This window comes from Dromaius novaehollandiae, chromosome Z (genome assembly GCF_036370855.1).
Source record: "Dromaius novaehollandiae isolate bDroNov1 chromosome Z, bDroNov1.hap1, whole genome shotgun sequence".
Classification (NCBI taxonomy): Eukaryota; Metazoa; Chordata; class Aves; order Casuariiformes; family Dromaiidae; genus Dromaius; species Dromaius novaehollandiae.
This window is the reverse complement of record NC_088132.1, coordinates 84973559-84999396: the sequence shown is the minus strand read 5'-3', so window position 1 is coordinate 84999396 and position 25838 is coordinate 84973559. Positions and strand designations below refer to the sequence as shown.

Sequence of the window (25838 nt, the reverse complement as noted above, 5' to 3'; positions counted from 1 at the left end):
TTAGCTCACGCTTCTTTGCATATTAATGTTAAGTCTTGGATTTACCCCAAACGACTGTCAAAAACCATCAGAGGGAAATACATTTTTTTCTGTAGAGATGTCTGATATTAATGAATTCTCAGTTATTACAGCACTAAATCTGTAATTATTTTTGCTTTATATAGTCTAAAATCACCCTGAAAATTCCAGTGCTCTGAGCGAACATAAAAACGAGCCAGGTCTAGAAGACACCACGCTGTGGCATTGTGTATAAATGTTCCAGCAACATCTTCATCCCATCTGAAGATGGTGATGATTCCAGATGTTACAGCCTGAGTTCTCCTAGTTCTAAAAATAAGGGCTATGAGCCACAGCGCTATGCAGGGCACCTACAGATCCCAACCGGGATGTAACAGCACTTTCAAAAGCACCTAGGCAGGCTGGTGCCTAATGTCTACTGACTATTTAGGCATTTTAGGCAATCATCCTAACCCTTTAAAAGTGCCTTGGAAAATCTTGCCTCTAAACCCAAGCGACCAACTCATCACCAACCGAGCCACACGATAGAAGATGCTAGTCATTCATCATCCATGCATCACTATGCAACCAAACACACAGCATATTTATTCCTTACGCCCATAAATTACCCTAAAATCAGGAACGGCTGAAAAAGGGAGGCCAAGTTAAATATCCTGAACACTGCAAGGGGAAAAGTGCACCCACAAGCCCTGTTATTAGCTCAGCTGGCTGGCAGGCACAACCCTTCCCTCCCCTTGTGACGTTAAAAAAAATCCTTCCCACGGCTCAGGGACATGCAACTAAACAAGAACTCTGCTCTGTGATTTCTTTATAGAATACTTTCCCCTATTTTCAGACTTCACGACATATCTATAGGGAACAGCATTATAACTGCCATAAAGCACCTCTCTCTCTGCAGAGATGTGGTACACGAAAAGGGGGAAAAGTCCAAAATTATTTATTTTCACCATGCATGAGGTTTAGTCAGTCACTTCAGTACTTCTTTCTTGTTATATTTTAGCAAAGACTGAATGCATTTTCTGACTACAGTCAAATGGAAGTGAACTTGCCATTATTATTGAAATTGTTTTTCATCTGAACACATGCTCTCTGCTGGCTAATACTAAGCAGTACAAAACTCCCGGGGGGAAAGTGCCCATGCCCTGCTGGCTCTCTTTGTATGCACGTGTTGAACTCACGCACAAAAGACAATATCCACAAAAAATGATATGCAGCTTGCAAAAAAGAACCACAGATGCTGTAAGACAGGAGAAGGACACCATGAAAAGCATTTTAGAAAGACTGCATGCAGCCACTTTATTATAACACCTCTAAATATATATAGACATGGCTGCTGTATATAAACCCACTCATGAAAATGTTATATAAAATGACTCTTCAATGGTTGCTAAAAGCAGTAACTTCCCTCAAAAACAAACAAACTGACTCACTTTCACATGGCACACCTCTGGTAAAACACACAGTTGTTATGTGATGGATAAATACTGCGAATTCTGGAGAAGACTACAGATAAGTCCCAAAGCCAAACTGCGCAGGTGCGACCTGCAGTGTCTGCTATTGCCTGCGGCAGCGGGAGCTTGGGCTCACCACAAGCACAGCAGCGGTTCCTAAACGGTTCCCATAGCCTGGGCTTGCCACACGGTGCAGCCATCCTCCCCGCAAACCACCAAGCTGTATTTTGAAACAGAAAAAAAAAATGCATATATATAATGCATATATATTACTTGAATGTCCTAAAGTTGTGGCAACTTGTCTGGACATGCAAGACCTCATGGCAAGAGAGCAAGTGGAGGGTACAAATCCGTGACACGATAATCCATTAAGTGCCGCTGGACGCGTATCATCCAGCCACAATGATTTGCTCCTGATATTCTTCTTTCTTCTTTGTAATCTTATTCGACGCCTGCCAGAATCTTCAGGAACATTTAAGTTGCTGAAATTACTTTCCTGGAACTTGCCTCTTGGAATTGCTGTAAGGATTAATTATTTAGTGCTTGTACAATACTTCGTAAGTAATATTATTGCTTTAATACCTTTCTTTCTCCTGGGAGATTTTGTTGTTACAGTGAAATTTCACAGAATTACTGCTAAAACTGCCTGACAGACTAGTTTCCTCCATCTTCCTAGCAGGACAGCAAGTCAGGAGCACACTGATAACCAGTGGATACTAACTGGGATTGCAGTCTTAAGTAAACCCTGCACAAAGACCGCTCTGAACGCTGTTAGAGCAGTTCCTGATCACAGAAGCGCTTCCAACAATAGCTGCAGGGAAGCACAAGGCAGATCCCCTTTGTAAGCTACATAAACTAATAGCTGTATTTTGTTGCCGCTTCAATCAACCCAACATACGTTACCTTCTCTCAGAAAGTAAGAAACCAGTGAATTACCCAAAATGGACACATTCTTGTGCATCCAACAGTGCAAGCCGCAAAATCAATAACACGCTCAAGTGCTCCGAGACGAACAATGAAATATATCATGTGGAAGCTAAACAAGCACAAAGCTCCCTTCAGGAAAGACGCAGCAAAATCCCAAAAGACAGCTTGCTTTACAGATTGCAGAAAAGAAAAGTGACAGTCAGGAAACACAGCATCTGAACTCCTGTAACACAGACTCGCAGGAAAAAGAAGAAAAAACCCTTCTACGATAAAACAAAGGCAGGCTTATGACGAGCATTTTTATGGTAACACACGGTGCTGTGATGGCCCATGGTGGGACAACGGCCTGGTGTCACCCATGGTGCTGTGATGGCCCATGGGGGGATGATGCCCCAGTGTCACCCATGGTGCTATGATGGCCCATGGGGGGGACAATGACCTGGTGTCACCCATGGTGGTGTGATGGCCCACGGGGGGGACAATGACCTGGTGTCACCCATGGTGGTGTGATGGCCCACGGGAGGACAATGCCCCGGTGTCACCCAATGCTCTGACATCCCATGGTGGGATGATAACCCAGTTGTCTCTGACCACTGTTCTCAGTCTCGCAGGAGGCGAGCAGAGTGCGGCAGGCGACACGGCTGCCTGCGGGGCGCAGGGGCAGCGTGCAGGCAGGGGCACCCCGGGGACAGGGCCAGCTGTGCCCAGCTGCTCATCTCTGCCCTCGCACCACCAGCTCGGTTGTGCCGGCACAGCTGCCTATGAACCACCTCGGGGAACAACCCAGCCAGGGAGGCAACGCGGGGAGGCAGAGGGGAGCGGGTTTGCCGTCCGACCGGCTCTGCCCAGACTCACCCCGCCACGCAAACGGCTGCACCAGCGCGGCGCAGGGCCCCGCGGACGCCGAACGGTCCCTGGGCTGCTCTGCACAGCACTGCTCCCGCAGCCGTGAGCAAAGCCCCCTTTCCCGCTGAAACACCACACGGGAACCTGAGGGGGAACGAAATACCTCAACGCTGGCGTGGATCCAGGCCCAAATAATTTCAGCTCTTCTGGGAAAAAAAAAAAAAAAAAAAAATTACCTTCTATGAAAGCTATATTAGATACCAAGTCACGCAACTGCATGACAAAAAACAAAGGCCCAAATTGGCCATAAAAATGCAGGAGTAATAAATGTCTCCATAGCTCCTTTGCTGCTTAATGGTGTCCGACACACAGTGAAACCCCTCTTCTGCTTCTCTTTCCCTTTGCACAGTCTCATAAGGCATTGCAACAGCCGAATGTATTTTTGCAATTTATCCAAACCGTGCAGGATTTCCATACCTCTTCTGCTTCCTGAACTAATCTTAAGTGACAGTAAATATATCTAATACTTTATAATATTTAAAAATTTTACAATCAAGATGCTCATAAGTGTATAACAAAGGTAGCTGTATTGGTTTTTAGATACTTCTCTTGAGCCTATAGTTAATAATGATTTTCTAGGCAGTTCAGTACCTGCCCCCTGAAAAATCTGACTTTGTCCAAGTGTCTTATAAGTGAATTTGTAAAAACCTTCAACACAAATGATAGCTACTTTTCAAAGGCACCTAACACGACAATAGGATCATACGGCAAACCCAGTTCCAGAGGACCAAATTTTGACCTATCATCTATCTCTTGGGAATTACACAGACCCAAAAAGCGAAGACATTTTATTCTGCATAAATCCAAGCTGCTCCTAAAATGGGCAGTCCCCCTTTCCCTCTTGTCCTCTGCTCATCCCTGCCATGGGTGGAAAGGTGCTGCTATGCAGGCAGCAATTTGCTAAACCGTATGAAGCAACCGATCCAGCTGAAGAGGAGCCTTTTCTCTTGGGGTGGAGAGATCAAATTAGTTTTCAGCCTGGTCATTTTGTTGATCCAGCTCATCATGCAGAGGCAAAATTGTTATTGCTGTTATAAAGGAAATGGCAGGAATTAACAGCCAGTTGTGGGAAAGACAGCATGACTGCCCTTTGCGAGGAAATTGCAGATTTATGGCCCATTGAAATGACTGTGCAACCATGACCTGAGAGTAAAACATGCTTCATAATAAATTACTGCAACCTTAGATCTACAAATATGTCAGTGCTGGAAAGCTGCTACACAGAGCCTGTTTCAAGTATTTTAGTGGTGTGGTTCTCCATCTATTGGCCAGATGAAAGATAACACATTTCCTGATACATAAGGAATCAAGAGAGCAAAAAAGGAAGCTAATGCTCATGAAAATGGAAGATTAGGCAATATGCCTTCCAGTGCTGAAATCTCACCGTTTGGTTGTAAAAACAATTTACTTGGATATATGAATATGCAGTTGTAACAGCTGAGTCTTCTTATTTTAGCAAAAACATTAGTACATAAAATGCACAGAAACAAATATGTTGGAACGATACATTTATTTCTCTGTGTAAAAAGCATAGATTGATTTACTCCTACTTGTGGTTTATAAAAATAAGATCTCCTCCCAAAATCTTACAAAATATTTGAGATGAGATTGCCTTGAAAGCCAGCAATATCATCACAGATTTATAAAACACAGACGGAGTTCAAAGGTTCCTCACGTATCTGTTAAAAACACTGAGCTCTGATTTTACAACATTTTCAACAAAGTCACTCTCATGTGAAACATCATTAGCTCGCTTGACTCCATAGGGGTTCTTTACAGGGACAGGGATTTCAATACTTCTACAAAATCCATGTGTATGTATTTGAAGGATCACAGGCATGAGAATGCATAGGAAATTAAATTTCTGGAATACTTGGAATTGGAGATTAATTTTTTTTAATTCTCTGCAATGGATACAATTACCAGTTGAGCCCACTGTTACTTTAAGCAAGGTTAACCCTCTCTTGCCTCACTAATAGAACTACGCAAAACTGCTACACTACAGTTGATACTACAGTTCTTTATCAGCGAGGCTTCATGTGTGCTATCAATAAATATACTAGTAGGAGCTCAAAAAAACCCAGTCTTAACCACAGGAGATCTTCCACTGACAGCGTCAGCGGAACAACACCAACGCCAGAGCTGTAGAGGAAGAATGCACGGCATTCCCAAGGGCAGATAAGGCCAAAATGGGGTCTCAGCAGGGCTCTCAGAGCACCCCATCAATAGTCCTCACCAGAAAAACGCTCTGTTCTCTTCCTGATGGCTGATGAACAGCTTTACTGTGTTTCCTAAGCATTTCACAATACCTTGGAAGAGTGAACGGAGGAAAACCCAGGCACTCCATCCAACATTCCTCCCCTCAGGACTATTTTTTTAGGCCAGAGGTTCTCTGGAATTTATTGCTGAGCCATATAACATGCTCCAGTTCCCTACAGGGTGATTTAACAGCTGCACTGCAAAACCTACTTTTTGTCCTGTTGCTGTATAAAACATAGGCGCATTACAGTTGGCAGCTCTTTTCAAACACAGCTGTTTTTGGAACAGGTCTTCCACCTTTTCTTGCTTTATGTGGCTGAATTAAGCAGTAAGACAGCAAGGAACGAGGTCTGGCTGCTTTTATGACGGGGGAAGAGCGCTGGAAGATGGGGGGCGTGAGGAAAGCAACTGAGGGACGTTTCCTGGAAAGGCCTGGTATGATGTCCTTTCACTGCTCCCTGACTTCCCACACCTTCTTCCCAAGCTTATCAGCCGCTCTCTAACCTGAAGGCAGGACCCTCCTGCACGAAGCTCCATCTCCAGCCACGCTCATTTCCCCATTCTTATGGAGGCAGCTGCTGCTGCTCACATGCCCAGACCCAAATCCATTTCGCTTACATCCAAGTCAGCACTGCAACACAGTCTGCTTGCAACACACTGTTCTGTCACAGGGTAAACAGCAGAGATTTAAACCCCAGTCTCCAAACAAATTTTTAAACAATGCTGTGCCAAGTGTGTGGACTACCCTCTACAACAAATATTCCTCAGACATATTCTCTTCTGGTATTATTTTAGCTTGTCACATTTTGAAGAGGTATGAAAACAAGAAGAACAGTAGGCAGAATTCACAGAGCAATTAAAACCACCAGCCTTTGAAAAATACATGGTAAGATAGGTAACATAGACCAGACTGAAACTCCAGATGGCCAATAATGGAATTATGAATGGAGATATACTGTGAAGAAATCCATGATAAACAAACGTATTTCAGTGTAAAAATGACTATCTTTACCCTCCCAATGAAGCTTGCTTATTTTTATGCTTTAAGTACAATGGACTCTTAAAGATGGTCCTCAAGATTCATTCTACCACCATGCTAGGCATTAACAGGATAAAAACCAGAATGGTCGTATTGTTAAGATATCTCAGTTCAGATCAATCCGTGTTTATCTTGCAGGATATTGAGCAAATCACTTCTCTGTGCAATATCTGTTAAAACAGGGATGACACAACTTGCCTACCAAATAGGACTTCGAGAAGGGAAATTCCTTTATTCCTGAGATACTCCCGCATTCTGAAGTGATACAAGGCATAAGAATAGCTAAATGAAACAAAGCTGAGACTGCAAATTAGAAAGTTACTATCAGCGTTTTGAACTGGACAGTGTGGAACTTAGTGTTGTATTAATTCTTGACGAGGGCCTGTTTTGCTAGCAGGAAGAATGTTCTCACTGAGCCGCAACATCTACGAAACAGGTTAAATATATGAGTCTTGGATTTGGGTATCTCTAAGCATCCACCAGCTCCTGTAGGTAGAGTGGGAAAATGTTTTCTGATATCATTAACAAATCAAGTGTCCCATGAGTATTACAATTTATAAATACTGTTATCTGAATCATCAGGTCTTATGCAACAGCTACCAGTCTACCAACGGAGGGTGATACTTCTATTCCTCCAGAATGCAGGGTCAGAATTCCTCCACTTCTCTATGAATACGCCATGAACATTGCAGTAGGATTACTTTATTTATGAGTACGGTATAGGAGAATATATCCCTTAAAACAGTGAATAATTAAGTGCACTCCCCATGCAGTTCAGCAGGGATTTCGTCTCTGGAATTCCCTGCTGAACTGCACCGACCCAGAACACCACTAATTAACAAGCAAATTGCAAAAAGGGGAACTGCTCATTTAAACTACCTCATTTAAAGCAGAGTTAGCTCCAGCAAGTGCAAAACATCAGGCAGAAAAATGAATCTATGCAAAGATGACCTTCATGAAGAAACCTGTATTACAAACATACAAGTCACAGGTCAGCAAGCAGTTGTTAGGGATACTTGCTTCTGGATTTTGCTAGATCATTGAGTCACTGCGTTACAAATTACAACTGTGGAAAAGTGACCACTTTGCTCATCTCATTAATGACACTTACTTTTAGAGTATCAGGCTTTGAAAAAATAATCTTGTAAAACTTGAGACTATTCCATAATTTGAAGAATTTTTAAGGTTGTGGCACAAAATGAAACAACCTCTTTTCTCAGCTTTTGTAACTGATATTCCCTCCGAAGTCTCATTACAGTCTAAACAGACATGGAGACAAGCACGTGGATATTCTTGTGTCCTAAGGATTATCCCTAGAGTTCTGCCTACTATTGATTTTCCAGCTCCTTCAATTTTAAATATTGACCTAAGGATATTGAATCTTCCAAAGCTGAAGCAGTTAGAGATCTGGAATCTGCCTCTCTGACACTGAAAGAGGGTTTCATCCTATAAAGACCTCTGACCTATCCTATCCTCCTTGTCTGAAAGCTTGTAGTTTAAATGGTGAAAAAAGGCAAAAAGAGAAAAAAAGTCATAAATATTACAAATGCTTTAGCTCCAGGTAACTAATGGTCAAACACTGCCCATCTTTTATTTCAATCCACCAACCTATGAAGAAATGCAACCTGCTGTGAGAAGAAGAAAAAAAATAATACTATAAAAAAAATCTGGGGATCTCAAACCTTTATTCAGGTCTGAAACAGAAGCAGCAAACAACAAACTAAGCACAGGTTAGGAGCAATCACTCTCGATTTAAGTTAAGATTAATATAGTTCAGTTAAGCCTTTATATTGTTCCCAGGCTGCAATTAACCTGAAATCATCTCTTTCTGTTTCAGAACTGAGGAAGGGCTTGTGTGCCCCAAAAGTTCTTCTTCAGATATAAGAGTTGCTCTTATAAAAAGATATTACCTCTCCGTACAAGCCTTCTTCCTCTTATAGCTTTAACTACTAGAGCTATAGAGATATCATTATTTTTCTGATTGCCTCACTCAGGAAGGTTTCGTTCTCACTCATGGCATTACAAAGTATGTCTAGTGATACGGCTTGAATCTTTGCCATGCTGGAAGCAAGTCATTTGGAAAATATAAACCAACAGTAGAAATTTCATAGTCAAGTTCTCAGAGGGTAATCTCAGGTCTGAGTAAAAAATAAAAAATAATAATAAAAAGAATCAAACAGATGCCAAAACATGCATTTTGCATGTAGTTGTAGCATACAGAGAGACTTGTCTTTCTGTGAAGCTTTTACGAAGAACTACCACAGTGAATAAAAACCTGCATTTTTTGAAAAATACTGCAGTCAAGACTTATGCTAAGTCAGGAACACTTTAAATCAGAGTATTTTAAATCAATTTAAATTAACCTTTTTGAGCACCAGAAAAAACTGTCTAAATTACTTTTGGTTTCAGATTAGCTAAAAGATGAAGAATTTTTTTCTTCCCATTTGGGTTAATTCACTCAAAGTTGAAAAATCAATTGAATGTGAAGAAGATTGTTTTTACAGCACAGCCTGTGAAAGAGAGAGGATTCAGACTTCTCAGTCTGCAAATTTGAAAGACCTTGAGCCACACTTTGAGAGGCACCTAAACTTGGGGAGGGACCTACCCTACTTGGGGCATTCCTGCAAGCCCCGCGAGGCATCTCCCTCCAAAGTGTTCTGCAAGACTGAGGGACTGATCTTTCCACGAACTCGGTGAGAAGTCCTACCAGCTGATTACTTCTGCATTAAGAAATCCGTCTTCAAAGATGAAGTCTGGCACGTAGTCAAAAGAAGTAATCAGTCATTTCACAAACTTGCAGTTTATGCCCTTTGTTTAATAAATACAGTCAAAGTCAACTGAGAACATGCTGTAATTACATAACTTTGTTACGTGTTTAATACACTGATGGTAGTGTCCTCCTCATCCCCCAGTAAGAACTTCTCTAGCTGGATGACAGGTTTCAAAAATGGCATTATATAGAAATTGTGTAAAAAGAACAGATACATCATTCCCTGTTTTCTACATATTAGGAAATGATTCAAATTAAGGATGTGAAAAAGCTGCATCAAGCTACATAACTGCTTAAATATATAATTACTGATATGTATAATCCTTGATAAACAGAAACAATTCCTAGTGTTAGGGACAAATTAGGCATCCATTAATATGTTTGAACAATTAGTTATCAGCAAGAGTAACCTGGCCTTGAAATTGTGCTCAATTATTTAAATCAAGATCTGTTAACTGCTAAAAACAAATAATAATTAAAATTGACAATCAAGTGTTAACATTGTAATACTAGCTACTTACTTTATACAACCCATTCTGAAAAGGATTGTACTGATGACTGGAAAAAAAAAAAAAAAAGATAGCTTTTGTATTTGAGACTAGACCAACATTCAGAAAGTTCTGGGTTCGATTTCCAGTTCTGCCACAGACTGCTAGCATGATTTGAAGGAAATGAATATGAGTGTGTGTGTCTTTTTTCCTTACCTGAAATGTGGATATAATTCCAGACTCTCAAAGGATAAATTAATGTCTGAAGTTCTAAAAATTTCTGGTAATAAGGAACACATCAAAACCAAAAAGCTGAGGACACGCACCTTTATATTCACCTTGGGGTTTATACGGCAATGGGAAGGAGGCTGAAGGGAAAGGCAATATCCTGTCTGGCAGATTCTAAACACTACCTTAGATACCTGTATCCTGAGTTAGTTTATCTCAGTTCAGATAAGTGATTATATTTGTTAAAAAATAACTTGCTCTCCATCCACCAGGAATTAATACAGCCCCTTCTTAAGGGGGAAACAGCCTTTGGCAAGGCTTTGGCCAACAGAATGAAAGATAAGCCAGTTTTTTATGGATGGTTATATCCCCTCATCCTGTATGTTCCTCTTCCATGAAAAACTACAGCAGAGAACAGAGCAGGGAGACTGATCAGTACACAGGTAGCGGACACACCATATGCTGAAGCACACATTAACTCGTCATCACTGTAACAGGGTTTGTATTTTCACAGAATTTGTAGCAAGCAGAAGCTAGGCAAGAATCGTTTCTGTTCAACTCCTCCTATCTTCCCAAGAAGCCTCAAGTCTTAAGCAGCGAGTCCTGAACACTGACAAACTTTGCACTTTTTCAGCATTCATTTCTGCTCTTATTGCCCCCTTGAGTAACTTTCCAAACATTTATTCAGCAATGGAGTCTTTCTGGCTTTTATCTCTTAAGCTGTAGAATGAGCTGATGGACACAGGCTTTCGAGGACACTCCTACTCAGGCGGTTTCGAAAGGGACAAATATGAACAGCGAGAGGAAAGAGACAAAAAACTAACGTAGAAACAAGCAATTTTTTGACTAGAGTATGCTGCTATCTGGGGGCAAAGGAGCCTGAGAAGAGCAAAAGATAAGTTTGAAGAATAAAAGAGAGAAAGAAGTATGTAGTAGAAAAATCTGGAAGTGGAACAGGATTCCAGGAGAAATTTACAGCTATTTGCTGGGCCCCACCAAGCCCAGGGTCTGTAAGAGAGCGCCTGAAGCTGCTTCATCACACCCCCAGTTTATAGGACGGCTGGTGCGTTTCCCTCAAGCATGGTACAGTGATCAGTCGCGTGTAAATGGTGGTATTTGGGCTAGGCCACTAATCACTGCTATAGCAATTAATCACCATTAAGGGGTCCTTTTATCTCTTAATAGTCTTCACGATAGGCTATCAGCCAAACCCAACTGTTCATACAGATACCTCATGAAAACTGATGTAGAAACCAAACATTCAGCCCCGGACATGAATTAACTTCCTGGACAGAAATGGTATTCTCAGAGGCATAAATAAACCTCTGCTTTTATGTTAGTCCAAAATGTTCTTGATTTTTAATTAACTTTGGTTTTGTTCTTGTGTGATGAATTTGATGCTGGTAGCAAGAGAGAAAGATGCTGAAAGACAAAACTTAGGAATTCAATCTCAGCTTTTAGGTCTAGGGAAAAAAAAGTCCTATTTGAACAAGACTTATTTTTGGCACAGGAAAATTGACTAGTGTTGCTAGTCTCTTAAAGAAGAGACCAACCAGTCTCTTACATATGTGCCGATCTGAAATAAAGATCACTTATATTATAGGATAGTATCCCCAAGAGGGCAGGTTCTATTTCTGCAACAGCTACTCATAACCGAACAGCTAAATAGAGTTAACTCTAGTCAGAGTCCCCTATATATTTAATGATCAAACACACATGACTACATTAGCTAAGCCTACAGCAAGAGATCAAAAGATATGATGGTCTGATGGCGTATTGATCAAAAACTGCAAGATACCAAGTATTTTTTTTTTATGTATCTGTTTATGTATCTGTTGACTAATATGACTAATGTTATGCCAAACTAAGATACTATATTAAGGTAAAAGTACATTTCTCATTTTAAGAACAGAAGAATTTCTATTGTGGTCTCTCTCACTCATTTTCACTATTTAGTAGTAACTTGGGTAATAAAGGTGTGACAGATGGGATACTGATATCACTACAGCCACATGGACACAGTTACCTGAACCTCGCCACGTTTAAACACGGCTATTACCCTCTTTGAGTGGGGTCTGTGTGAAGAGGAACAGACAGGCTGCCTTCTGCAGAATTCCTTACTGGTTGAAAGACAGGGATTTTGCATTAGTAAAATATTCTGGTGTATGAAAAAGCTTTTAATTCCATTTAGGTTTGATCAATATGGAAAGTTTCAGCCCAAGAGGCAAGCGGATACTTGTTTGAAAACCAGTGACAACATCGGAAATTTCTGCAAGTGCTAGTAGTAGCTTTGATGCTGCCTTTTGCGCATAAGAGGTGGAGTCAAAAACAGCACCTGGTTTATGAGGAGAAGATAACCCAATCCATGCAAATAGACAACCCAGCAAAAATCCTCAAAGCCATACTGAGTGTGCTTTTAAAACAGCATTGCTGCCCAAATGTCAGTTCTTTCCACTTTTGAACACTTTTCTCAACTGTTTTCCTCAACCTTTTTATCACTCCATGCTCTGTGCTAATGCAAATGTTCACGGAATAATCTGGAGGAGAGAACCAACCCTCCTGAAAAGGAACCCAGCAAAACAATTTTTTTAGCCTCATTAGTCCCCTTGATCCAGTTCAGTATGAGAGCACAAGACTTCTGTGGTCGGCAAGCAAGGCACTCTGAGAAGGTGTTACGTAGCTCGGACATGGCAGCGGAGAGAACAACCACTTTGTGTGGTAGCAGCTGCAGGCAACGTGCACATCAGGAAGACCCAAATTAGAACATCAACAGAACAAAACGACAACCTGACCGTGGGACCTGAGGATACCACTCAGTTTTCTGTCTAGCAGCCACTCATCGTTTCTGTAGGTACCACAAAACACATGAAGAGTGATAATACAAAGCACAAAAGGCAGACAGACACACCCTTTACAAGAATGGAACAAAACATCATGAACAAATACTATGATACCATGATAAGCAGATTTTACTCTGTCTTTAAATTGATGTAGTACTGTGGACACTGATAAATAGTCTCAATTTGCATTAGTGTATACAGCTTCAAAAATGGAACCACCAAGACAGATGTAGCAAAAAAACCAAACAAACAAACAAAAAAACCCCACAGAATGCAGTGAAAATATTTTCAACAAAGTTCTGGAGGTCTCACTTATACAAATAAGGTCAAATAAAATAAAGTTTCATTTAAAAGAAAATAAAGAAGTTGGGCACTAGTTTAGAGAGAAGACGTGGCAAATGTGTATTTTGAACTTACAGTGGCCAGCCACTGAGTCAAATTGTTGTAGAAAGGTCATATTAAATACTAAAAAGCTTGATGTCAATTTTGCTCTAAACTGGGCTATTTAATAGACTCTTTAAATTCCAAGGACAAGACTGGAAAGAGTGTACAAAACAGCCTAGAAAAGGAGAGGAAACAAAAACTGGACTTGGTACCGCGGGAGAAACTGCAATAGAAGAAGTTTTATGATTAAGAGTGATAAAATTTATGGAGAATGGCACATAAAGCATTAAACTTTGGATGAAGCCACAAGCAAACTTTCCTAGACGACTCCTTCCTTCAAACACATCTCAACCAAAATGAATTCTAAGTGAGGAAAAAAAATATATATATACACAACTAATTTTTTTTAATTTACTCTGAAATTGGACTTTTAGAATGATACACGTTCAGTTACACGCCTTCAATTATTAGACTCTTTTGTAACTCAGTCATACCAGTGACTTAGATTTTATGCCATTTTTAGTGTTATGTAGAATGTCAATGACATTTTTCTAGATTAACATTATAAAAGGCTTCATTAATAAAACACATACTCACTCCCTTGTTGGCTTTCTTCTTGGTCTTCTTATTTAGTCCATTCTCGGCATGTTGTCATGGCTGGGAAGAAAAAAAAATATTTATGTCGTGTACTCTTGCATCCTAGTTCAGCATCCTGTTAATGTTCACCTGCTTTTCCCTCCACTTCTACCAATTGATGCCGGGAATTTTTCAGGCAGGAGAAAATCCAGACAGGCTGCAAATTTGCCCAAGCAGAGAAAACATGTAGTAACTGTCTCAACTGAAAAATGCTCTCAATCCTTCCTTTGGATTATGACCAATCTTGCTGTACACAGGTAACATTCCATCTCCCTCCTTCCTTTTCTCTGGGATCTCCGCAAAAGCAATATTTTACTGGAAACCATACTCAAACCTTTAGGACACTGATATCGCTATGGCTACTCAGTCTCCATCTGCCAAACAAAATGTATTTAATACATTTATTTAATTAGGTCTATTTTTTTAAGCTCTAGATGCGCTTTACCTTTACTTACATAATCCTTGCCAGAAAGCTTCTGAATGAACTAGCATACAAAAGAGGAACAAAAAGCATACCTAGCTGGCTAAAATAATCTCAGTCTATGGCTTATTTTGATACAGAGCATAAATAGGGGTAGGTTTTTCTTCTCCCACAGCACCTCCCTTCTTCTTCATGAGACAAACCCTCTGACCAGTCATTTACATTTCACCATACTGTTTAAGGGGGTCTCTGGAAGAGGCATTTAAACTGAATACATGCATTTTACTCACTTCTAATTTGGGCAGTATAGAGATTTCCCACTTCCAAGTGTCTGGTCTACAAAATCAAAGAGATGTATCTGCCCATATGTTTTGCTTTGTTTTTTAACACCGCACTAGAAGGCCAGGCCAATCCTAGGGGTAAAGAAAGACAAATCCCCAAGACCAGACACTCAGTGTTCCCCAGCTGGTAAGGCAAAGCATTTCCACTCACAGACTTACACACTCACCTGTATCTGAGCAACACATTTATGCTCATCACCTCTTGTCACATGGGAGAGACCCAGTCCCAACCCTTCCCAATACACCCTTTCCTCACAACTCCAAATACAAGTAAAATCTTGAAAGAAGCACCAAAACTCCCTGGAAATACTTCCATCATAACTTTTTGTCCCCAGTAACTCATTACAGACCCAGCCTCACCTCTAGAAAGTTACAGGTGCCTCTTATTTATCCATATTAACCACTAATTGTCTGCAAACATGTTGGGGTTGCTTAAGGTCTGAGTACTCCAATCCTAAAAGGGGCAATCACTTTGCTATCTGCACATGCAAACAAATTTATTTTGCATTGGACATTGATAACTAGACTGTAGGTATGCACAGGTGACTATTTTAAATGGCCTAATTAGTATTTTTTTCTCAACATCCGCTGGGTATTTTAGTAACTTACCTTGGCCACAGTCTGTGTTGCTGCCAGGTCACCTGGAAAAGCAGACGTGATGTTCTGCCCTTCCTCCGGCGGGGCCTTTCAGCCCACGGGCGCGGGCACAGCAGACGTCCACAATTTCCTCTGTTTCTTGACTGCTGAGATCAGGGTCTGCAGAATCTGAAGGATACTGCATGAAAAAAAAGAAAGAAAATAGCATCAGAGATTCAGGTCGTTATAGGGGCATCACCACCCTGCCTTCACTTGCAGACCCACAGTCCGTGACCATCACAGGGTGCTAATTAACCCGCCACGTGCCCCAGCCCTTGGAGCTCAGCGTGCAGTCCTGCTCACCACGGCAGGGAGGGGACGCCTGTCCCAAAATCCAGCTGTTTAAAGTAAGGCCGGGAGGACTCCCTGCCCACGGCAAGCGCCCCAGCACCCTCCCGTGCCCCCGAGCTGGCTGCCGAGAGCCTTCCCCACGCTCGGCCACGGCACGCACCCCACGCGTGCGTTTGTTTTGGGAGGCAGCTGCGGCACACGGGTGACGCGTGGCCTCCGTCTGCTCAGCTCCGCCTGTTCTCCTCCCACACGGGCTCTGGGGCCACCGCTACCTATCCCCGACCCTCCCAGGGACGCGACCCAAAACGGCCCGCCGACACGCACCGTGAGCGCCAGAGAAACATGCTGCTTTCGCCTGCGGCCACGGGATGAGGCCCCCGAGGGATGATGGTGGCCATGGATGAGGGCGGCGAGGCCCCTGAGGGACGATGGTGGTGAGGGACGAGGGCGGCGAGGCCCCCAAGGCTGGCGATGGATGAGGCCCCTGAGCGACAATGGTGGCCACGGACGAGGGTGGCGAAGCCCCCGAGGGCGGCGATGGACGCGGCCCCTGAGAGATGATGGTGGTGAGGGATGAGGGCAGGGAGACCTTTGAGGGATGATGGTGGCAAGGGGTGATGGCAGCAAGGTCACTGAGAGGTGACAGTGGTGACAGACAAGGCCCCTGAGGGAGATGGTGGCCATGGACGAGGGCGGCGAGGCCTTCGAGGGACGACGGCGGCAAGAGGCGATGGCGCAGAGGTCACCGAGGTGCGACAGTGGTGACAGACGAGGCCCCTGAGGGGTGATGGTGGTGACGGACAACGGCGGCGAGGCCCCTGAGGGGCGACGATGGAGAGGGATGAGGGTGGCGAGGCCCCGAGGGACAATGGCGGCCATGGAGGAGGGCGGCGAGGCCCCGCGGGATGATGGCGGCCATGGAGGAGGGCGGCGAGGCTCTGAGGGACAATGGCGGCCATGGAGGAGGGCGGCGAGGCTCTGAGGGACAATGGCGGCCATGGACGAGGGCAGCGAGGCTCTGAGGGATGATGGCGGCCATGGACGAGGGCGGCGAGGCTCTGAGGGACAATGGCGGCCATGGAGGAGGGTGGCGAGGCCCCGCGGGATGATGGCGGCCATGGACGAGGGCGGCGAGGCCCCGAGGCCCCGGGCGCTGAGCTCCGCGCCAGGCGGGCGCCATTTGCCCCTCCCGCCGTCGCGGAGAGCCGGCGCCGCCCGCCGGAGGGGAGGCGAAGGGCGGGAAGGGAAGGGGGGGGCGCGCGCTCCCCTCAGGGCCCGCGGCGCCGGGGCCGGGGCCGCCCCGTCCCGCCCGGGGCCGCCCCGCGGCGGCGGGGGGCGGGCGGGGGCCGGGCCGCCGGACCGGGGGAACCCGTCTGTCCGGTCGCGCCGGCCGGGCCGGGCCGGGCCGGGGGCGGCGCAGCGGCGGCGGCGGCGGCATGAGCGGGCCGTGACGGGCGGCGCGGCGGGACGCGGCCCCACAGGTGCGAGGCGGCGCGGGGGGCGCGGGGGGGCCGGGGTCTGCGGTGAGGGCCGCTCCCCGGCGGCGCGCGGCGGGAAATCACTCGTGCGACACCGAAAATCACGCGTCTGACACAAAAATTACGCATTTGACACCAAAAATTATGTATTTGACACCAAAAATCACACGTTTGACAGCAATGCTGGCACGGGGGCTGTGGCTGCCCTCGCCGAGAGCCCACGGCTGCTTCCTAATTCTCCTCCAGCCACAATAACACCTTCCTTTCTCTCTCTCTCTCTCTTTTTCTCTCTCTCTCTTTCTCTCTCTCTTTTTCTCTCTCTCTCTTTCTCTCTCTCCTTTTCTCTCTCTCTCTCTTTTTCTCTCTTTCTCTCTCTCTCTTCCTCTGTCTTCCTCTCTTTCAGGTTGGTCGCCGAAGCGTTGGTGGGGTCTCGTCCATCGGACACGTCGGATTAAAGGAGGTGGCAGGGCCGGGGCAGGTGCCCCCGCAGCCCCCCACCCCCCCGCCCGCCCCAGCCCCGCGGCTTTTCCCCACCCGCCGATGAGGGAAGCGGCCCCGCGGCCTGGCGCAGGCGCTGCCCGGCGGTGTCGCACGGCCCCGGCGCGGTGGCAGGGTCCCCGGGCAAGACCCGCTGTGGTCCTGCCGGCGACGGTGCCCGGTGGCTGCGTGTGGGGCTGGTCGCGGTCTGGGCAGGTCAGCAGCGTTTTCTGACGAAAAGGAGCATCTCGGTTGCCCTCCTGCTGCCCGAGCCCCCGCTGAAGCAGCCTTCCTCCCTTGAAGTCCGAGTGCAACTGTGTTAGCACGCCGGCTGAAGCAGCCTTCCAGGATCAGGAGGGACGTTTTGGTACTGAGGAAGCTGCACTGAACAGGAGGCTTCTGCTGGTAAAAAACTTCTGCCAATAAGTAATAGTGCAGTGTGTTAAATTGCAATTTTTTTTCCTCAGTGCAAATAGCCGAAGGGAGCTGAGGAGTGCCGTGGTCAGAGCAGCGGGGGTTTGAGCTGACCTGGTCTTGTACAGACCCGACTGGGTAGTTGCCTCTGGATCCCTTGGGTTAGTTCCTTGCAAAATGTGGCTTTGCTGGCTCAGATGTACTAACAATTTTGTGTTTAGTTCTGGTTTTTATGTGGCTTTCTTTTCAAAGTATGGTTCAGGTGTCAAGTGGCAGTAAAATTATTTAGTAATTAGTGGTAGTGAAATTACGTCATCTGTGCTTTTCTGTGTGGGTTTGCACTGCTGTGTTACCTAAATCCACATGAGAATATGGTGGTTTTGCACCCGTGCCAGACCTGTATTTGCCTCTTTGTCAACTTTAAATATTGCGTAGATCGTTTTTAGTAACTTCTAAATTGTTCTCTTCATTTAATTCTCCCTTGTGAGACTGCCTGTGGATATCCCAGTCTCTTGTTTTGCAATTTGTGCTGATGAGTTTAATAAGCCACTTGCTTTGCATTTTCATTTATATTAGCTTGGATTTGTTTTCCGTGTTCTTTTGCTGTTGCAGCTTTTATTTTGGTGGCGCTTCTGATCGCGTGGGGCCCGAGTGTGATGTGCTGCCTCCATTTAAATACAGTTAGTTTATTTGTGTGAATGGTTCTGTTCTGAGGGGTCTTGATGCTCCTCTTTGGCTGTTTCTGGTCTCTCTTAGGTGAGATGCTGTGCATAGGCTTAATTGAAGGCAGGGTATGAGCCCGGAGCCCTTGAAACCCAGCCCCAGCCCTGCCTGTCGCTGCTGCGGGGCCTTGGGCAGCTCGCTCACCCTCTCCGTGCCCCTGCTCGTGGTCCTCGCTGTGTCCACGGGGACCGGCGATGCGCGAGCCCTGGGTGGTGCGCGGAGATGCTGTGCTGCGCGGCAGGGCACTGCGACTGCAGCCCCGCTTTCTGGCGTGCTCCTGGAGTTATTCTGTATCTTGAAGCAGCGTGCTTGGGGCTCTGTATCTTTTCTCGCATGTTGGCATGTAAATTAGAAGTATGACTTTAATCTGACTAGATAGCCGGGCCGCTTGGGCAGGTTCACGGATGCCTTTGCTTACAGAAGGGCGTCTGGTTGTGCGCAGGGAGAGGTGAAACGAAGACAGCGTGCGAGGAAGTGGAGAAGGATGAGCACTGTAGGAAAAAAAATAGAGAAAATAAGTCAAATGAAAGAACCAGGTCACTTGGTGAAATAACTTTCTGAGTGTAGAAAGAGGAAGAAGAGTTAGCATGAGTGAAAGAAGAGACAGCATGAGAGTGTTTGGAATATTTAATCAGAAATATCTCTTTTTACTAAAAAAGCTTTTCAAAGAAAGCTCATTTTACTATCTGCCTAAAAGAAATGTTCTTGTTTTGTGGTGCGCACAGTGTCGTGAGGTGGAGGTCTGTCCTGTAAACCTGTGTGCAGCATCATCTCGTTAGGGATGGAGCCTGATGTAAGGTCTGGTGGAGGGGTTTCTTCTTGGCTGGCCTGGTGCTCTGTGGGAGCTGACAAGCACCAGCCTTTCAGAGGTGTCCGTAACGCGTTCTCTCACAAACCGCATTGACTAAAAGTCAGTTCAGGAAAGTACTTTTGGTGGTAATTCTGGATGCTGACAAAAGGCATAGGTATGTGTGATCTCCAGCCTTGTTAGCAGGAAGTAACCTTTATTTTTTACACTTAAAAATACCTACTGGTTTTGATGGGAGAGGGGAATACTGAGGAAAACAACTCTGTCTGAAACTCCAGAAAGCCTTCGTGTCAAACAATACACAGAAAAAAAATTATCTTTTCCTTTCTCAAAACAAAAATGTATTGTTTTATAACATGAACTTTGGGGGAATGTAGTGCTCTCTGTAAAACGCAGGTCAAAGCCCCTTCAGAGTACACTCAGGCTGCAGCTTGAGCAAAGGTTACCGGCTTTATTATCTTCTTCAAAGATAACCTGCCTTGATGTGGACTTTAAATGATGGGAAGTCTGTGCATCCGTCAATGAAGAACCCTACAGCAGATAACGGGTAAAATTATTATTTTGTTTCTGCAAGTGCTAAAGTTTGCTTATATCTTTATTTCTCCAGCATTCTTATGTTGCATGATTGTGGCATATCTGTTTTCCAATCTCAAATGTGAGTGAGTTCATAAACATAAGGTTTTGAGTGAGGCCATTGTGGGCTTGCAGTGTGTTGGTGTGTAGCCGTGTACATGCAGCTCTTCACTGGTTGTCTGTGCTGGGGCTGGTGTTCTCCGATCTTCATGCTGGAATAGAAATTTCACAATTGGTGGTGAGGGGAGAAAAGGAAAAAAAAATTATTCACTGGAGTTTTGAGCATTCTTCTTCCCTGGTGGATATTAATGCTAATGTTACTGCTCATGCTCGTGATTTGATTTTGTGCAGAATGCAGTATTTTTAGTTAGATTCAACAAGATGTTAACGTTACTGACACTGATGTTTGTGAAAAATGAAACGAACCTCTCCCATTCAGATTAAATTCTGGGTATTTTGTACACAGTTTGTGGTCACAAATTGCCTGAAATGGCTCTGCTCTGCTTTTTTTTTTAATATATATATAAATATTGTCTGTGAGATGAGGTAGTCATGTGAATAAAATAGAGAAATACATATATACTGTGTGTATGAATCCATACACATGTATAAAATCTGGGGTTGGGTGAACAACAGAAACAGACTGATATAATCAGAGCTGACTCAAAGGGAGACATGTTAGTTACAGAACAGGTTTCCCAAGGCTTTCTTAGTGTGGAACGATAGCTTGAGCCTCTGAAAGCAGTGTTTCAGTCCTTTGAGGTTCTCTCTGCTATATCGTGTATCAATAATTTACCATAACACCCTAGATGAAAATGTACTTCTACCGGCTTGTTCCTTATAAAGTGTGTGATGCTGATTTTCTTTAAATACTTAGTTTTATACTAAAAAAAAACCACTACAAGCTTTCCTTGCTCTGGGATTTTTAATCCTTTTCAAGCATTTTCCCCTTTCTGTCAGCAGCCATTCATTAGTTCTGGAGGATCTTGTTATGCCATTAAACATAATTTCATAGGTTTCCTTTAATTATCATTTAACATTTTTAGGCAAAGGAAGGAAAACCTTATGTGGTTAATAAGGAGTGTGCTGTCAAGTCTCAGTAGCAGCTTATTCCACAAACCAGACTAATCACAGCATAATTTTTGGTGTTGGTCTCACTGGTCAGTCTTGTTGTTGTAGAAACATGCAGTAAGGGATATACTAGTTAGGAAAATTTTGGGGAACTGCAGAAGCTGCAGCAGTGGCTTTCTAGTAAGGGAAGGCTGCAGTGTGGTGATGTTCTCAGTATCTATTTTGCCCACCGTCTATTTACAAAACTTGGTACAAAGCTGTGGTATCTGTCACTGCTGCATCTGAATTTTTACAGTTGTTTCCTCTTCTCTTTACCACAGTTGTTTTATCCGTAGCCAAACTGTAATCATCTGATTTTTAACCTCTTGCTGGTGAGAAGTCCGAGTCACCTCAAGTTAGGCAGGTGTCGGCATTGCCTCGCTCCAGCGTGTTTCGAGGTGGGAACTTTCTCCAGGGTCACATCGCAGTGAAAGGTGCGTGAGGTCTGCAGTTTGTGTCTTTACTGGCTCCTCAGAAGTTTCCGTCTCTATTACCCCAGTTTCGGGTAGCTTACGATGTCGATGTGGTTTGACCGTACTCGTTTCAGAGAGCGTGCCTGAAGCGTTCCTGAAGCAGCACTGGGCGCTGGAGCCCGCCTGTCGGTCAGCTGCTAAGAACTTGGCTGCCCGCGGTACTGGGGCACGGTTTCCCTGTCGGTTATACCAACCTGGGCCATTTTTGACAGTCAGAGCCCTCCGACTGTTGCTTGTCATATATTCCATGCTGTAAGCTATGGGGTTTTGTCTAAAGCAGCTATTTACTCGATGGGCTTGGAGGAGTTGAGGCTTCCTTGTAGGGATCCTTAGGCATTTGAGAAGCTCCAGATAAGCTGAATCTTAGATGACTTTTCTAGGTTTTGAGCTTTCAGCTCTTCAGCTCTTATTCACCTTTGGGGGAAGCAAACGAATAATCAGCAGAACTCTCTTTCTACAACATTTGTTTTTTTATGCTTTTCAAACATTTTCAAGGGCCTGGCATGAGAGCTGGCTGTACCCCCACATGTTAAGTATCTTGTGTGCGTCATAACATATGCAGTTAAGATGTTTGAAAACATTTTTAAGAAGTGCTTTCCATTAGGTGGAAGAGCTGTAACTGCTGTTGTCGTGATAACTCAATCAATGGGTGATTATTCATGGAGACCATGACCAACGATCAAGTAAAGAAGTGGTGGGTCAGGAGGGCGAGCGAGGGGTGCAGGGCGATGTGGACAGGAGAGACCTCGTGATCAGCAGCATGGGGCTGAAGGGGGACCACCTCACATGTGCGCACATGAGTAAGGGAGTGCCGGTGGTGCAGTGACATGGGGAAAGCTGTCAGGCCTTTTCTGGGAAATGAGCACCGCGGGGTGCCTTTTGGAAGTGCCTGCACGCTAACTAACACCTGCATCACGGGGAGCAAACGGGCAGAGTTCGAGGTCTGCGTGCAGCTGCAGGGCTGCGATCTCGCTGGGATCACAGAGATGTGGTGGGATAGCTCATGTGACTATCCAACCGTGACACATTGCCATGGTTGGATACCGGCTCTTTAGGAAGGACAGGCTGGGATGGCGAGGAAGGGAGCTGCCCTTTACGTGGGAGAGCAGCCGGGATGCCTGGAGCTGTTCCTGGGAGTGTTGACGAGCCCGCGGAGAGCTTGGGGTCCGGATTAGTGGGCAGACCAACGTCGGCGACGTTGCCGTGGGTGTCTGCTACAGACCCCCTGGTCAGGAAGAGGTAGATGAGGCCGTCTACAGACAGCTGGAAGCAGCCGCATGTTTGCAGGCCCCGGTCCTCACGGGGGGCTTGACTTACCCTGATGTTTGCTGGAGGCGCACCACGAGGTGCAAGCAATCCCGGCGGCTTCTGGAGTGAATCGGTGGTAACTCCCTCACCCGGATGACTGAGGAACCAACAATCATCATGAAATTTGAACACCATTTAAGGTATTATGTCTTTGGGAACAAGAAAGTAAACTGCCCATCACTTAAGAGTATTTTTCAATAGACTCTGTGGCAGCTTTGCCACATTTCTAATACACTACGTTGATGATACTTGATGGAGACTGCCTGAGATGAGCAGACTGTCTCCAGCTGCAGTTGAAACGCAGGATTCTTCATCTCTAAATTTTATAATGATAAGCTCAGCTCCTCAGGGGTGTGCGTGTGTGTGTTTTCTGTTTCAGCCCCCTGAGATTCCATGTTTTTCAGGCCCTTCACTGCCATCTGGAAGACAGGAAACTTTTTTTATAAACAGTATCTAAACTGTTGAGTTTTTTGTTCTCCGGGACATTTCAGGAGCTGGGGCTGTAGCACATTGTAGCACATGTCAAACTGTGATGTTGTACAAAAAAGTCACTGTGTTTCAGAACAAATGACTGATGGAAATCATTCCCCTCATATAAGTTATTTTGGGGGCTCAATTATTTTAAAGTAGTCATTCAGTGAAGTAAGTGTAGCTGTTATGTATGAAGTAGCCGTATGTGTTGATGGGCTTGAAGCACATAGGTCAGATGGAAATCGAACCAACGTTTAGTAGGGTTCAGGATGATGATTATTTCCTTAGCCCATTTATGATGCTTCATAGTCTTTCAAGTAATTAAATTGTTTTTCTTAAAATGTCATAAAGATTAGATAGAAAGTTTGGTTTGTTCAGAAGATACTTCTTTCTCTAATGTCTGTATACGTCTTGTTACCACTAAAATTTCCTACCTGATTTGAGTAATATGTGATCTCTCTCTTAAATTTTGGAAGCAAATCTAGTTTTATTCTTTCCTTGTTTCCTTGCAGAAGCTCTTGTTACAGGTAGATTAGTTAATTAATACATTTTTAATGAAGGATGATATTTTGTTAAAGCGTTTGGCTGGGATCATTGGCAATACGAAGTGAGCACAGAAAACCAATATCCTGCCTTTGAAGGACCTCAGTCCTGACTGCTGCTTTGGGAGGATTAAATAGCCAGCAAGAACAGCAGAAGCATTAACTGAAGCCGTGTTACCGATGTGATGGTTATCAGGCTGGGAAGTGGACTGCCCTGCCGTGTCCCCAAGTAGCAGTGCTCTCGGAGACACCGTGGTGCTCCCCTACAGTCGTGACCTCATTTGCTGTTCGCGCTAGCCAGCGTGAGGCTGGGTAGCAGCTACTTTTGTGGCTGCAGAAGTTTCACTTTGCAAATGAAGCAGATACAGTATTTTGCTTCTTCCTTGATGTTTACAGAGCACCGCTGCTAATTCTTGTGGTGAGAATTTGGGATTCTGGTGTGTTTTTTTACTGCTTCCTCTGTGACTCGTGGTACAAAACTGTCTTGCATTTAGATAACTTCAGTGGATGTATTCATGCCATAACGTGAAGGGATTTTGCCTCTTATGCCATAAAAATAGCAGCAGCTACACAATATACATTTGAATAGCTGCCATGGAGGAGGGGGGGTGGCAGGGGCAGGGAAACCTTTGCGTGTCGACTGAACGAGTCTCCCTATGCTTTGACTCACTCTTGGTTTCCCTTGCTCATAATTTAAGTTTCTTTCCTTGTGTTAAAGCCCACTGCTGTCTTTTTAGGTCAAGAACGCCAGCTGTAAGGCACAGCGTGTGCACCTCTGTGTGCCTCCTGCTCTGCCGCGCAAACCAGGGGTTCCCTGTCCCGACGCAGTCTCCGGGGAGCTTTGCTGGATTTGGCATTTTTGTTTGCTGTGCGAAGAGGTTGGATCCTCCCAATCAGGTACCTGTGTGCCCTACCTAGTCACGTCAGCATCTGTTTGCCTGAATCCGGTTAACGAGATAGTCATCTCGATTAAAAACTTTCCTTTACATATGCGTTGTCCAAAAAGACAGGTCAGTTGATCCTGAGTTGCGAGAAGCAGAGATGCCGGTTCGTGGCCGCTGGCTGTGTGCAGTCCTAGCTCTAGTGGAGCTGCAGGTCTGAAATAATGCTAATGCACCTGGTTGCGCCTTACCTTAAATAGATGCTTTATAAAAGAATAAAAGTACTTCTTGTATTAAAAAGTATACTTTCCAGTGAGTCATTTGCATGGGTACCAGACAGCTGCAAGACTGGACTGACGTCGACGGCACAGAGGTGTGATGCTTTTCAGAAAGAAATCTGCACCAGACGAGAAGCGGTTAGCGAAGTGTGGGAGCACCGAAGGGGGCCGGAGAGCCTGGGTCTGCTTTCGGTTGTTGCTCTGTTACAGTAGGACAGAGAAAGAATAGTGTCTCTGTTCTTGATGATATCCTGCTCTAAAACATTTACGTTACTTGACCTTCAAATGGCGGAGGCCAGCAGCAAAGGGCTCTGTCAGCCTGGGCCGTCAGTCTTATGTGTCAGAGCTTTCTATTGCTGTCTTCTCTCTCTGTTTATTCCGTCATGATGGGTTTTTGTCAGCTAGAGCAATGCCAGTGTGTTTTAACTGTTTTTTTTTCTTGCAAGTTCTTATGAATGGAAAATAGCTGCAAGCTTTTATTTTTGGGACAGTATCTTTCTGCCTCCGCAGCTTGCCTTTCTGTCGTTGGGTGTTATTTCATCTTTTTAGGTGTGCAGGCAGACAACACAGGCTGACCTTCAGCTTTGGTACTTTCTGGTTTTAGTGGCTGTGCATCTTTGGTGAAACAATCTGAAAGCACTACAGTAGTTTTTGTTTGCAGTAGTCA

General features: G+C 44.7%; 1 protein-coding gene across 3 annotated transcripts in view; it reads left to right on the top strand.

Moving 5' to 3' along the window:
* Positions 1–16979: 16979 nt before the first annotated feature.
* The window catches only part of LOC135325012 (phospholipid-transporting ATPase IC-like), a 51277-nt gene continuing 42418 nt past the window's right edge, over positions 16980–25838 (top strand). The window contains exons 1-5 of one of the 3 annotated variants that reach the window (XM_064502321.1): positions 16980–17116; positions 17517–17995; positions 19932–20082; positions 21500–21652; positions 24750–24909. The gene's annotated coding sequence lies outside the window, so the exon portion shown is untranslated. The remainder of the gene's footprint in view (positions 17117–17516; positions 17996–19931; positions 20083–21499; positions 21653–24749; positions 24910–25838) is intronic. The other 2 variants (XM_064502322.1, XM_064502320.1) reach the window with 2 other exon arrangements.